General features: G+C 48.4%; 1 long non-coding RNA gene across 1 annotated transcript in view; it reads right to left on the bottom strand.

Moving 5' to 3' along the window:
* Positions 1-615: 615 nt before the first annotated feature.
* LOC310820773 overlaps positions 616-13,608 on the bottom strand; it is a 32,760-nt gene continuing 19,767 nt past the window's right edge. Inside the window, exon 4 of the long non-coding RNA XR_014554831.1 lies at positions 616-673. This is a non-coding gene — a long non-coding RNA (uncharacterized lncRNA). The remainder of the gene's footprint in view (positions 674-13,608) is intronic.

The following is a 13,608-nucleotide window of genomic DNA, read 5'->3' on the forward strand; positions in this document are numbered from 1 at the left end:
CCCACACACACACACACACACACACAATAAAGTACAGTCTGTTCGTTACAGCACCACAGGAAGCTTATCATGGGCCTTGTTGTTGGTCCCTTTGCATTGAAGGGCAGTGGAGTGAATACCCGTGTTCTCTGCATATTGAGACAGGGCCATTGCGTGGGCAGAGCCTCTAAAGGAGTCTATGAGCTTAACAGTCCTTCTCACCCCATTGTTGATGTTCCAAACACTGACTTTGGCACCACACTCCTTTCTAACTACTCCCGTGGTTTTGGCACGCCGAGCTCAACTTGGGAACATGTTTGGCTTCTTACTGCTCTTGTGAACAATTACTTTACTCCCTGTGTGTGTGTGTGTGTGTGTGTGTCTGTGTGCGCGTGTCTGTGTGTGTGTGTGTGTGCGCGCGTGTCTGTGTGTGTGTGTGTGTGTGGGAGTGTGTCTGTGTGTGCGTGTGCATTTGCGATTAACAGAATTAAGGTTCAGATGAAAGGACGTAGCTTACACGCCTAGTTCAATGAGGTGTGATCAAAGAGAAGGGTTGAGACGCAGAACCCACACAGGTAGAGATCACACAGGGTGACACACTCACCTACCACCGTGTCTATGTAGGTACCGGGAGGCCCCCAGACCTGCTGGCTTCGGTTCACGCTGTACTGTACTGGAAGGTGAATCGGCTGGCCTGTAGAAACAAAAGCTAAGTTATGGCTCACACACCGCAGAGGGACCCTAACTTGCTCAGCATACTCAACTAAATCTACATTTGAGGTCTACGCCCCGTTGCACTTCCCGAGAAACACTTTCATTTCCTAATCAATGTCCCAATAAAGACCCCGTTCAGCTGCCAAGAACAGCATTCGCCAATCCATCAGAATTTCAGAACCCTTAAAATGGCGGCCATAAAACTCTCTCCTTTATTCCTGACGCTGTGTTCAGTGTGGAGACCCAGATCTAATGGTTTGATCTATGTACAAAGTTCCTGTTTGGAAGACCGTGAATTCGGTCTTCTGTTGTTATTGTTTCCCTCCTCTCTCTTGTATGCCCGGAACGGGAAACACATAAAGCATAAAACACGTCCCTGCCAAAGCGTTTTATGAACCCTGACTGTGAATAACAAAAAAAAAAACATTACGGCGACGTTGTTTGCTTTGGATAGTTATTTAAAGAACATTTTCCTTCGGCGAACAGCAGGAGATGGGGGGGCGGGGGGGCATGGGGGGGGAAGACCTATCAATTACTGACCTCAGCGGTCAACCTCTGACCAGTCCGGACCTCCTAACTCTATACCCTAGGGGGCACACACTGCCACAGGTTAACCCCTGAGTTGAGGAGGGATCCCAAAGTGGACATTAATTTCTTAATGCATTTTTCAGCCCCATGGGGACTGTCCTGAAGAGTAGGGCACTCGGGACCTTGCTGCCAACTCTCATAACAAGATTGAGTGACTGCCTGGGTAGTGTGTGTGTGTGTGTGTGTGCACGGTTTCAGAACCCAGGCACCAATCACAAAATAGTGTCGGCGGGGGAGGCCACCAGTGTAAAAAAACGCCTCCACTCTTTCATTGTTCCTTTTCTCTAGCTTTCTCTCATTAATTTGTTCCCTCCTTCACCTTGATGCTATCACTGAGCGTGGGTACGGGACTCGCGTCTACGCAGCTCAGAGCATCCGAGAGCAAAATAAAGCCGTCATTAATTAGTAGCAGCGAGGTCGTTATCTGAGGAAGGGGCTTACTGGTTTGTTATTGCTACGTCTGAGGCTGGGGGTAAGGGGACAACCAATTGATCGACAGGCACTATGGGACGCCATCATGAGAATCAATATTGACGCATATTTTCTGCCCTCACTTCACCTCATAAACATCTCCAAACGTCTACACACACACATCTGTCTGGTTGTGTATACATACAGCCGCCAAACACACTCTGACCACCCAACTGCCACCGTGCTTAGAGTGGGATTTGAAATGAAAGGTATTTTTTAAACTGAGTGGAATGGACATGATTGAGCCTTATTGGGAAAGTGTATACTTGTACAGAGATACAGTCGATGGGCTCCTAAAGGAAATACGCAAGGTGATGGGCAGGGGGGGTGTTGGATGATAGTGGTATTTAGGGTGGTAAAGGGTGATGGGCTGTCTCCATTGGTGAGCAGTGGGTAGAGTGGGTCGGAGGACTGAGGGGTGAGTGTCTGCGCCTGTCTGGGTCAGAGGGAGTTCATGTGTGGGCTCTGTGGTCCTGGTGCCAGCCTCCCATGGGGCGATTACTTCTGATCCCCACTGGACCAGGTCCTATGTGGGATGGTGGGGAGGAAGAGGGTAAGGGGCATGAGGGGGGATGACGGAGGCGGGGGAGGTGTGGGTCACTGGGCAATTACAGCCACCCTCCATCACCCTAAATGGACCTACGCATAGTCCTCCCCCCAATTAATGCATTAGAGGGGCCAAGGGTTACCTAAACAGCTTCCTCTCTGGCGGCGGTGGGTGGGGCCAGACAGACCAGGAAGCAGGGTATGGCTCTAACCGTGATTGGTTGGGGAATGAATGTGGTGGGACAGGGGAATGGGACTTGGGGGGGGGGGTTATCACATGTGATCACTGGGGAGGAAGAGGCAGGGGGTAGAGCGGTTATCCGTTCGTGCGTGGGAGGGAAATTCACTACTTTGCAACAAAAAAAATAATTCTGTGGCGGGGCCCAAAAAAGAGCTGTATTATTCTAAATGCTTGAATGTACCCTAAATATAAATGTCCCTTGAACTTTGATGGGGAAATAACCCTGACATATCTCTCCATTGACACAACCTCCCATTGAGACAGACTGTAAAAGCTTCCTTAACATCAGTGCTTCTATAAACACTCCTTTTTCATGATAAATCACTCAAACAGTACGTTTCCCTTTTTTCTCTCTCTCAGAAGGAACAGTAATGGATATATTACATGGCTGACCTGTACGTTCAGAAATAATCCCCCTGGCTTGAGTGAGAATTGTAAGTAACAGAAGTTGTGTTTGGATAGAGGCCCCAGTCGAGGAAAGGCGATACAAACTCACGCACCATGGCGTTGACTAAAGCCATTACTCTTTATTTACTCTAATGCTGCCATGAATGGTACATTATGGGGGCTTTCATCTGCCGAGTGGAGGTGTCACACTCTTCTCCCTCTCTCTCTCTCTCTCTCTCCCTCTGTGTTTTCTGTTCAATGTTTAAGTGAGAGCACTGTCATTAGTCCTGCCCCAGGCACTATTCCACATTTACGCCGCACTAACACACACACACACACAGTCACACACACAAACTCTCTCTCTCTCACACACACACACACACTTTTCCCTTCTGTAAGCCTTTTAGGAAATGTGAGTTGACCTCTCTCCTTTTCTCACTGCACCCCCCTTTTTGCTGGTAGAGAGAGAGAGAGAGAGAGAGAGAGAGAGAGAGAGGGAGAGAATAGGCCAGGATTATGACACAGACATGTAGAAAAAACTTTGTATAGGGCATGTTAATGCCTGCTAGTGTGTGTCTGACGGCCCCAGAGTGACAGACCACAATCCATTAAATCGTCAACAATTATTTATATCAACTCAATCTCTCATCACAGTCTCCTGAATGCACTTCACATACAGGACTCTGATGGTTTACTACTGAGAGATGTACAGCACCAAACCTAATTTCAATATCATTGTCAATTGAAAGTACACTACAGGTAAACATACAGTTATGACTTCATAATTCGTTGTGTGATGGATGTTATAAACCTAACCTACAATATTCAGTTCTACCCTACTCAAGAGCAGCGCTCATTTTTCACTACAGAGAAAAGTTTTGTTTCTCCAGGATGACAAGTTGACAGACACAGTAAAACAGAAAGTAAAATGTATGAGGACACACACACACACACACACACACGCACGCACGCACGCACAAACAAGCTGCAGTGAATAATCAGTGAATCTGACAAGAAAGGAAAGAACGTTGCACTTCATCGCTTCAAGTCAATCATTCACAAATAACGCAGATCAAAACAAGACCCTGTTAAACTTCAATGTGTGCATCAGTGTGTGTGTCTGTGTGTGTGTTTGTGTGTGTGTGTGTGTCTGTGTGTGTGTGTGTGTATGTCTGTGTGTGTGTCTGTGTGTTTACAGAGCAAGTTGAGGCCATGTTATATTAAGTTGGAGGGGGAAATGCACACACAGGGACAGCAAGTCTCGTTTCGGCTACACTTTGAAGTAGGGGCAGCTCTCTCTTTGAGGTGGTCTTTCCTGGTTCTCAACGACGGTAATCAACCGTGAAGAGAACGTGCTCGCACTGTGGTCGACCGGGCATCGCTGCCGATATTTCTTGTAGAGTTTGGGGAGTGGGGGGTGTGGCAACGCTGATTAGCATAGCCAGAGGCTAACGCACCAAAGAAAGCACAACAAATAAAGAAAGGAGTAAATTAATTCAACCGTTGCTTTAAATAAATAAAAAAGAGGCAGTGCAATTGAAATGGAGTCACAGGGAAAGATGTGTTTTGTTTTCTGCAAAAGGGCTGACACAAAAGATTCTAAAGTAACATGATCAAACGTACATTTCTTAATAGCGCTTACAATTTGATTGATATGGATTAAGTCAGAGGGAGAGAGAGAGAGAGAGAGAGAGAGAGGGTGTATTTGATGAACCAAGAGAAAACCAGAGAGAGAGAGAGAGGGAGAGAGGGAGAGAGAGAGGGAGAGAGTGAGGGATATAGAGAGGAAGCGGGGGGCAGGGGAGTGTGAGCTGGGAGAGGCACAGACAGTTGAGTCATATTTCAGGCCTGATTGGAACTGACAAAGTGTTATTGGAGGACTCAGTCCCCACAGCATTGTTTGCTTTAGAAAGTCAGGGCCAGATTTATTATGACTGAAAAACATTAGAGAGATCGGAAGTGGGGGACAGCCTAGGGAGCACGGCATGTCTGTCTACACAGAGGGAGAGAGGGGGAGAGAGAGAAGGGGAGAGAGAGAGAAAGAGAGAGATGAGAGAAGGGGGGGGGGGGGCAGAGAGAGATACTGTATACTGAGGGAGGAGATCAGAGATATTAAAAAAAGAGAATGGGGTAGAGGATAAAAAAAACTGTTGTTGAAAACTGTTTCTGGGAGTAAATAAAGACCAGAAGTGAGCAAATGGTTGTTGACAAGTCTGCAACTGTGATTGCGAAATCTTGAGTGCCATGACGGTCTGATTCTTAACTTGCACAATAACTAATGTCAAAATATGAAGGGATTGACCATAAAGAGATCCGACATGATTTGTTGCATCATTTCAGCCACGAGTTCTAAAACGGGCACTCACAAGCCCAAAACACCTCCCTTTATTCGCTGATCGGACACCTTCCAAAAGGCACACCTTCCAAACTTCAGCAAAAGCTTATTTCGCAAAAGTTTGTTGGCCTTAAACTGAGGACTGTGTGGTCTAGTGAGATAGAAAAAAACAACAACTATTAACATAATGGCCATCTCTCCATGGAATCAGGGAGAGACTGATTGTTGTCACTAGCAACTGGCTGTAGCTTAACATGGTGAGACCCGTGTGTGAAAGGTGCCTTCCACCGGCTACAATTGACCTGTCTAGAGGAAACAACTGTTAAAACTGTTCGTTGGCGCTGGCCGACGTTCATTGGCGCTCCTCGTTGTTACATCAGCGGTCGCAGTGAGACCGCCGTGAGGAACACAATGGCTACCAGACCAGGGCGCTGTCGGCCCGAGCCCGATCTCACACGTGTTTTTATAGTTAATGGACAGCGTGGAGAGGCTAAGCCCACTGTATTTGACTAACCTCTCCCTGACCCTCCACAGAGAGCGACAGGGAACAAGGGAACGAGGGAGGGAGGGAGGGAGGAAGGGAGGGAAGAGGGGAGGCATAGGGGGGGAGGGGGGGGGGGGGGGGGTACAGCAGGCCCTAATGAATCCACGTTCCCGTAGGCTGGGCTACAGCAGCCGTTGCCCGTGTTGTGTTTGGCTTGGCAAGCTTTGTCCACGCAGTCCTGTGGCACAGGCAGGAGGAATCAGCTGACTGGTTCAAAGGCAGGGCCTTGTCGTTAGGCAGTGATACTCCTGAGGCAAGGCGAGGCAGGCAGGCGTGCGGTGAATACAGCTAGCAGAGAGGCTGCAGAGGCTAAAGGCTAGCGAGTCAGGGAAAAAAAAACCCGAGAACGAGTCCAACTACTGTGGGCTTTAGATGGTGGAGGGAGACAGAAATAGATTCTGGAAAGGAATGAACGATGCAGATGGAGGCAAAACGAGAGAGAGAGAGAGAGAGAGAGAGAGAGGGATAGAATAAAGACCGAGGGATGCAGATGGAGGGATGGAGAAAGGAAAGGGGTCAGAAAGAGAGAGAGAGAGACAGAGATAAAGGGGGAGAGGGACAGCGATGGAGCTCTCTACTGTAGATCAGTCTGGCAGACGTAGCCCACCTTGGCTCTGGCGCAGTGCAAAGCTCTTTTGCGGAGGAGAAATCCAGCGGGCCCCAAGCGGCAGGGACGCCTGCCAGGAACTGAGCTGCCTGACGGATCTCAGAGAGAGGAAATGAGGAAGGCAGCGAGGTGAGGAGAGCAGAGCACACTGCCCAGAGAGATGAGAGAGAGAGAGAGAGAAAGAGAATGAGACAGGAATAGAGAGAGAGAGAAAGAAAGAGGGAGACCAGTAAGAAGGACATCATTATGGGTACCATAAAAACAAAAAAACAAGAAACAAATAAATCTTATGATGAACAAATCATACGATGGACACACATTATTTGGGAGTTCAATATGCTTCATACCGAGGGTATATTATGTGGGTGAGCATGATCGACCATACTCATAACAATGGTATGTAAGCTTCAGGTTAGTCTGAGGTGATGTAGCAGGTTCAAGTAAAGTGTCATCCACACGCTAGCCGGGAGGACAACAGCCATCTTTAAAAAAAAACCTTAAAGAATTCACTCATATCCGTAACCACACACACACACACTGCTCTGAGTAAGTGTGAGGGTGGGGCCTTGCTAACAGGGGAGATAAGTGAAGGGAATGATCCCGTGTGAGTGGTTGGCTGGCCGGGTCAGGGGGTCGTGGAGGGGTCGCTGTGTGGCTGTGCTGATCTGGGGGTGATTAGGCTAATATGATTAGCTGTGATATGACACGCTAGCCCAGGTGTGAGCTCCAGAGGCCTCCATCGCTGGCGGAATGCTACATGACCTGATGGCTTTTTAAGGACAGGCGAAAGAGGAGGAGGAAGTGCTGCTTAGTCTTAGTTTCTCATTCTCACGATGTCTCAGAGTGTCTCAGGGTTGTCTCACGAGGACAAGGACAACGTCAAGGGTTTACCCTAGCATTAGCAAGTCAACAGGACACATTTCAAAGCATGAAAAAAAACCGAACACATTTTCGGTATTTCGAAGAAATATTGCTCCCTAGGAATGGGGACGCAGGCAAAAAACACAAACATATCACATCATGTCAACTAACCCATTTTGTTCTTTGGCAGAACTTCATGTCCAATGTCCTGCCCTCATGTAGCAACCAGTGCAGCGCAACCCTAAAACAGCCCAGACAGAAACAACAACTCTGTCTCTCTGGGTTCCAGGCTTGTCTCGGCTGAGCAGACAGGGTTTGATTGTGAAAGCAGGGGATGAGGGGGGAGAGAGAGGGGACCAGGACTGATGCCTTTTTGACCTTTGACACTGGGCGACGGTCCAGCCCAGCCCAGACCCAGACCCAGAGACAGATCATGTTGGTTCTGGCCCTAGACGCCAGCTGTGATGTATGTTTTCCTGGAATCAGAGAGAAGGAAGTCAGGGTTTTAAAAAATTGCAGATATCATTTATTCTTAATATATGGGAGTTTGGAGTGTCTGCACGGACCGAGCTAAGGAGCCAACCCAGAGAGAGAGAGAGATGTCATTTGATTATTAAACGGGTGAGCGAAGCAAACGCATACATACTCACTTCCTGGTGATGGTGGGAAGAGAATATACAATCTCCTATCAAGATGACATCAGTCTAAAAAAAGTCTCTGTTTGTCATGATAATAGCTGACATGAAGAATTGTCTGATTTATTTCCATTCATGTGTGGGAGTCATGTGTGGGCGATATTGTGATCTATAATGCGCAATCTTTTGAGTGTGGTCCCGGAGAATGTCTCGCTAGGGCTGTTTGACGATCATGACATTTTTGAGTAACTGTTTTAATTGTCATGCAAATAACCACCGCAACAATTACGTGTGTGTGTGTGTGTGTGTCTGTGTCTGTCTGTGAGTACCAAAGTGCTTTTTGGCCATGAAAGCACAGAGTGGTATCGAGAGGCCGGGAACAGTGTAAACTCAGCTGATGCAGGTGTCTGTGAGATAGGTAGACCTCTCTGTCTTCTGTAGACATGCTATACAGTAGCATCTGTCTGTGCTCTCTCTCCGCTCATCTGCCCAAACACAGAGTCTGCTTTGTGATACACACACTCGTGTTACCTCGACAATACCCTCGCAGACACCAGCCAGGGCAGGGCCGTGAGTCCTGAGTGACTTCATTACCTGCAAAGGACTGTGGGAATGACCCAGGAGTTGCTGGGCACCAGCAAAGCCACCCCGTGTTTACAGTGCACTTCCTGGTTACCATTGTGGCAACAGCTGTAAACGTTGAATGTTCTTTGTCTGAAACACTGGCTTTCAGTACAGTCACTTTCAATGGCCTGCCTATGGCGTGCGCTATCTCCTGTATATGAGGCCCAGTTGTGTGTGAAGACAGTGATGCTCTCATATAGCATGTCTGTTAGTGACCCAGGTAAGGAGAGTGGGAACTGAGGACTCTTCTCTTCTGGCCTTTCTGTAAGTAGAGACAGATGGAGATAGAGCACAGGGTGTTCCACACACACACACATGCACACGCACACACACACACACACACACATGCACACGCACACACTAAACATCCATCCCCAGGCCTGTCCGTGTGCTTCTCAGGGATGGGATGGGTCCACAAAGCGGGGCCTGTTGTAGCACCTGCTGCCCAGAGGAGCCTGCTCCTGGACCCCGGGGCTCAGGGTTCAGGCCTGGGGCTTCCTGAGCCCAAACCCAGGGGCCGTCCAGGTTTTGTGTCCCAACCGACCGCACCGCTCGGGTTCCCCGCCTCAACACACTGCCCCCGTAAGACAATCCCCCAACTACATGGGGTCCAACGAATGGTCATGACCGCCAGTGTGTGTGTGTGTGTGTGTTTGTGTGGAGAGAATATTATTGTGTGTGTGTGTGTGTGTATGTGCGTGAGCGTGTGTGTGCTTAATTGATTGACAGGGCAGATATCCACACGCTGCAGGTGAGTGGAGCTGAATGGCGCACCTGCATCATTGTCACCGTGGCCCCGCCCCGCCCCGCCCCTCCCTGCCCCTTCACCTCTGACCCTCGACCTGTAACTGGAAACTCCCAGATAGGGGAGCCCAACAGAGACATGAACAGCCCCATCACCCCCTCACCCCCTCCTCATCTCCCCCGGGGGATATGTGTGTGTGTGTGTGTGTGTGTGTGTGTGTGTGTGTGTGTGTGTGTGTGTGTGTGTGTGTATGTGTGTGTGTGTGTACTCCCATCTGTAAATCTGCTTCACTGTGCATTTCAATGTTGATCGAAAACGCAACACTTCCTAGATAACGTGAACAAACAATGGCTCACGCAGGCCTGGCCTCAAACAAAGGGCCCAGGATGTGGACAATGGTGCACGGCAGCTTCAAACAGCAGGCTGTGGCCTCTACCTCAGCCCCGGGCCCAGCTGTGAAGAACATTAGCCCGAGCGTCCGACTCAGAACATTACCTACGTTTTCTTCCTCTGTCTGTTGGAGCGGAGAGCCTCAGACCTCATTAGCAGAGCGAAACTTCCAGCCCCTTCGCGGCCCCCGGCCGCCCCTTTAAGAGCTGAGTTATTACGGGGCCTTATTGTTATCACTGCCTGTTTTTAAAGGGGCGGGCGAGCCAGGGGAGTAATCCGCCCGTCAGCACTCACATTAATGGCCTAATTGGTCTCTTCTCTCGCAGTCAAAACGCAGGCCCCATCGTCACGGAAACGCTAAGCCCTAGGAGCCCCTCTCACTCAAGACCGCGGAGCTGCACACCACAGCAAAGTGGAGCCGTCATGTCCAAATTAAAATCTCTTTTGCACTGTTGTCATTCACTGTGTTATTTAGTCTCCTTTTTTTGTGACCTGTGGCACCATATCAGCGGCAAGTTGAGGCATTTGAGCCTCCTGGCTTAACGTACATAATGTGTCAAGGAGAATACGAATTAAGAGAAAGGAAGCAGAAGGGAGGATTACTGAAAAGATCTGGCAAAAATAAATAAGTCATACTAAAAATAGTGAGGGCAAGTAGAACCTGCACTTTGACATTGAAACCGTAAACAGAAAGAGCTCCAACTTTAAAATGCCGTATTTTCCCCTCTTTCATGGAAAGTTACCTTTCTTCAACACTTCTTTGGTATCATCTTTTGAATTATAGCTCTAAAGTAGAAGAAAATGAAAATGAAAAAGATAAGAATAATAAAATAATCGATAATAAATGTGTGTCTGTGTGTGTCTGTGTGTGTGTGCTTGCGTGTGTGTGATTCCCCATTGGCTGTTGCTGTGATGAGGTAAGGGGTTTAGTGTTCAGACAGGCCAGAGACAGCTGAACCAGGCGTGAGGTCTCTGCCAGGTCACATCTCCACTCATTAACGTCACACTCCATTGTGACAAGGCACTCACCACCTCCGTGTGTACAGTAGATACCAACGTAAACACTGCATTCTCTCTGTCCTCTCACTCAACACACAATCAATACTCCCTCACTTTACCAACAAGCCAAACACTCTAAATTCTCCGACGATATGAAAAAAAACATATTTTTGTTATCGATGCGATCCAAACATTCAGCCTTTGTTAAATGTACCCAATTGCTACCCAACTGTTGTACGCTCACAGTCGACGCCTCTCGGAATACGCTTGTCTGTGAGACACGCGCGCACACACGCAAAGACGCACGTATGCACGCATGTACACACACACACACACAGACACACACACACACACACACACACACACACACACACTTTCCAATCCCCTGTGTTCCCCTCTGGAGTGGAGCAAAGAGAGGTCAGCCACAGTGTGAACACAGCTATCAGCAGACTGAGGGTTGGTGAGGTAAACGGAGAGATTATTCCAGTGTGAACCAATGCAGGTGGACAGAGTTATTCTATCATTTCCTAAACTTAATTAAATCAGCAATGAAAAGAGGACAGAGAGAGAGAGAGAGGAGAGAGAGAGAGAGAGAGAGCGATCAGCCCTATCGCTTTGGCCATCTACATATCTGACTACCCAGTAGTTTAATTTTCAATTTACCCCATTCAAAGGGAGAAAAGGATCCCCCCCCTCTCTCTAGACCAGGGCGTGAGGGGCCCTGGTTTGGGAGAAGGGGTGAGGCAATGGGGGGACCCCGGCTGGCAGCTTATAGGGAGTGTGTGTGTGTGTGTGTGGGGGGGGGGGGTGCTCCCCACAGTGTGTGCGACCTTGGTGCGGCGCGCGGGTGAGGAGAGGTGAGGAGGGGTGAGGGCGAGGGGAGGGGAGCTCATGTGTTAGTGTAACTGAAGCTGTCACCGAGCCCCTGGGTCACCTCCCCAAAGCACGCCGGCTGCCTCTTTTAATAGACTAAACACATATGTCTCTCCCTCCCTCCCTCCCTCCCTCCGCTCCACACCACCACCACACCCCACCGATGGAGGGATGGAGGAAGGGATGGAGGGAGGGAGGAGGTGGGGGGTGACTTCATAATTGGCCTGTCACAAATGGCAATTTGTAATGGCTTTAATGGAAATGGACAATAACATGAGATGAGGCCCATTTGGCTTGGTTTTGATCCACTATACTGTCCACTATACTAGCTAATTGAAGGGAATCCGATAGGTCTGGGATTGTTTTCTATATGGAACCAAAACTCATTATTACCATTGCGTCCATTTGAAGGAAAACAAATACATAAAAGCTAAAACACCACTGCGCATCAAGCTAAATGGAGAGAAACCTGACAACAATTACATCTCTTTACATGAGTGATGACGGTAAAATGTAACGGTCAAAGTTTTGCTTTTGTTTTCCATATACGGTACATGTACAAGAACAACAGGATATATTCAGAGTGAAAAGTGAGAGCGACCGTAGGTGAAGGAAACTGTGACTAAGGCCTTTGAAAAAGGTTGAAGGAGTAAGCTGATCCGCTCTCCCTTTCACCTCTGTGGACGCTGTTCAAATGTGATTACGGGGCTTCTGCTCACTGAGTCTCTGTGTTGGTGGTGCCTTCTCTCTCTGAGCTGGGCAAGCAGTGGGGCGGTCGGGGAGAGGGGCAGGAGAGAGAGAGAGAGAGAGAGAGGGAAGGAAGGCCAGACCAGAAGCTAGAGAAGGGCAGAGGGGAGAGGTGAGGGAGGGGTAGGAGAGAGAGAGAGAGAGAAAGGGAGAAGCTAGAGAGGTGGGGGGCAGTAGAGAATCTGGATAGGAGAGACTGGGTCAGGAGTGAGAGTGGAGAGGGGCTCTCTCCCCCTTTCAAACAGCCGCTTCAGAGAGCTGCTGGCTGGGGTCTGCTGTTGAACTTGGCCTTGCCGTCACTCTGGGGTAACTAGACACCAAGCACAGAGGGGCCTGACAGACAGGGGTACTGGAGAGGGGGGATGGGGATGGGGGGGGCGAGGGGGCATAGGCCTACTGGGACCCCGAGTGCATTTCAAACCCATCAGTGTCAGTTAGTTCACTAAGTGGTGACATAATCACCATCGCCATGGCCGCTCCTCTGGGAGGGAGACAGAGAGAGAGAGAGAGAGAGAGAGAGGCAGCCTTGGGCCTCCTTCGCCACTAGTCCTGTTGACACCACCTCTACTGCAGAGAGGGGGGAGAGAGAGAGAGAGAGAGAGAGCGAGAGAACGACAGAGTAGGGGGAGAGAGAGTGAGTGAGAAAGACAGAGAAAGAGGGGGAGAGAATGTTTTGCTGCCTTACTCTATGAAAACAACAGCGATACTGAGAAAAAAAGGTACAGTAGGAATGTTTTTGCGATGACCTAATCTGTAGCCTACGTGAGGCCGACTGCTCAAATATTATCCTCTTGAAGTTTGTCGAGCAGTGACACAGGGCTGTGTGTTCACTCCCTACCTGGTGTGTAAAGCTTCCTGTCTCTACCACATGAATGGCAAGGAAAGTAACATATCAGTCACAGGAAGTCTATGTTAAAAATGACTGACATGACCCGATCACTTTCATGTGCAGTTGATGGTTGAGTCATGAATATGTTTTCTAGCCAAATTCTTAAAAAACAAAACACAGCTCTTGGAATGGGACATGCATTAGCCTACTTTTCTTTCACGTGGTTTTTCCTTGTGACAGAAAATTATGAATCATTTTGTTGTCTTTTTATGAATTTCCATCGTTGATGCTGAGTCAGTAGTCACCTTAAAAACATGTAGAGATCATCAACGTGTAGGGGGGTGCAAGGATCAAAACTGAAATTGTTTTACATTTTTTAAAAACATATTCACATGTACTCTTTTTTTTTTTCTGGAAAAGAAAGATGTGAGAATATTTTTTTTAAATCTATTAATCCAGAATTTAATAAGAAAATATGTGGTAACTATTCAGT

Source organism: Argentina silus (assembly GCF_951799395.1).
Source record: "Argentina silus genome assembly, chromosome: 20".
Classification (NCBI taxonomy): Eukaryota; Metazoa; Chordata; class Actinopteri; order Argentiniformes; family Argentinidae; genus Argentina; species Argentina silus.